Here is a 2,393-nt window from a genome sequence, read left to right as displayed (position 1 = left end):
TTTTCTCTTATAGTTTATCTATATCTTTGTTTCTGTTCCTCACTGGGCCGTTTTTTCTCGTGTTGAAGCCATTGGGCTTATAGCATCTTGCTTTTCTGGCTAGGGTAGTAGCCTATCTTGTGATAATAATAATAATAATAATAATAATAATAATAATAATAATAATAATAATTAAACAAAATAACTGTTTAAAAGGGAAATCTGATAACAGTGAAGTATGCAAGAGGGCGAAATTAAACAACATAAAAGTTTATAAAGGTAACCTCATTAACTGGAAAATATGAAAGATGATAGAGTAAAAAAAAAATAAACTTTGGAAAACGGGAGATCTCATACCAGAGAAATACGCGAGAATGGAGTAATTAAAGAAAAAAAATAAATAAGAGGCAATCTGATAACATGGGAAATATGTAATAACGGCTAAATTAAACAACAAAAAAGTTTAAAAAAAGGAAATTTGATAATTGTGAAATAAATTGAACACAAGAGTTTATAAAGCAAAATCTGATAACAGTGAAGTATGTAAGAAAGGAGAAATTAGCAATGTAAAAGTTTCAAAAGGTAAATCTGGTAAAAGCGACGTATGTAAAAAGGTGAAATTTAAAACATATAAGTTTGAAAATTAAATCTAATAACAGCAATATATGTGAAAAATGAGAAATTAATCAACATACAAATATAAAAAAAAGGACAGAAAATATCTATAAAAAAAAGGACAGAAAATATCTAAAGGTGTACAAAAAAGATATAAGAATACTTTCATACAGCCGACCCTATCACAGAGATATAGAATTCGTATTTTGTAATGAATTTAGAATATTAATATAGAAAGACGACAGCATATTTGAAGGCGTCCCTTCCACACACTTATACGAGCTATAGAGATAATAGTTACAATAAATTATTATTATTATTATTATTATTATTATTATTATTATTATTATTATTATGATTATTATTATTATTATTATTATTAGCCAAGCTACAACCCTAGTTGGAAAAGCAAGATGCTATAAGCCCAAACCCCATGTAATGTGTATATAGTATGAAAAGTAATGGGCCAAGAACACTACCCTGTGAATCACCGGATATCATATTCCTATACTCACTATGGTGCCCATCAACAACTCTTTGAGATCTATTACTTAAAAAATTAATAGCAATGCTAAGAAACAACCCACCAATCATAACTGTTTGAGTTTGAAAACAACGGCCTCATGATTAACACAGTGAAAGGCAGCACTAAAATCAAGGCCAATCATACGAACTTCCTGACCACAATCAAGGGATTTCTGTACAGCATTGGAGGTTGTAAGAAGGGCCTCACATGCTCCAAGGCCTTTACGAAAACCAAATTGCAAACTAGGGAATAGATGGGGTAAAATATTTTGTTTTTCCTTTGACAGCAATAGATCTCTAACAAATTCTCTAACGTTCCACGTTCTATTGAACTGAAAATGAGGAGCGACTTTAAACTTTTTTTTTCATATACTGTTTATGCAGACATTCCTCCAGATTCCACTTGCCCCTTCCAAAAGGGAAGAAAACATAGTTTCCTGTTCTCTCTCTCTCTCTCTCTCTCTCTCTCTCTCTCTCTCTCTCTCTCTCTCTCTCTCTCTCTCTCTCTCTCTCTCTCTATATATATATATATATATATATATATATATATACATATATAAATATATATATATATACATATATATATATATATATATATATATATATATATATATATATATACATATATATATGTATATATATATATATATATATATATATATATATATATATATATATATATATATATATATATATTATATATACATATACATTTATATATATATATGTATATATATATATATATATATATATATATATATATATATATATATATATATATATACATATATATATATATATATATATATGTATATATATATATGTATATATATATATATATATATATATATATATATATATATATATATATATATGTATCATCTGTTACTACTGTAGTCAACTGCAAGACTAAGGCCTCAGACATGTCCTTCCTTTTGCGTCTGATTATGGTGTTTCTAGGCCAGTCCAAACGTGCAAACTTTCTTACTTTGTCAATCCATCGTCTTCTCTTCCTTTCCAGGATTCTTTAGCAATATCTAGGGACTCATTCTGCTATTTTTAATGTCTATGTTATTATCATTAAATTTCCTGTCAACTTTCATTTCTTTTTCTTGTAGGTTAGAATTGCCTCTACTTTAGTTTGCACTAGTATCCATGTTGCTCTTTTTTTCTGTCTTTTAGTGTTATTCCCTTCATTATTCTTTCCATAGCTCTCTGAATTGTAACTAGCTTACGTTCTAAGGTTCCAGGTTTCTGATGCATAAATTAGAACT

The sequence above is a fragment of the Palaemon carinicauda genome, chromosome 15 (genome assembly GCF_036898095.1).
Source record: "Palaemon carinicauda isolate YSFRI2023 chromosome 15, ASM3689809v2, whole genome shotgun sequence".
Lineage (NCBI taxonomy): Eukaryota > Metazoa > Arthropoda > Malacostraca > Decapoda > Palaemonidae > Palaemon > Palaemon carinicauda.
This window is presented reverse-complemented; position numbering follows the sequence as displayed.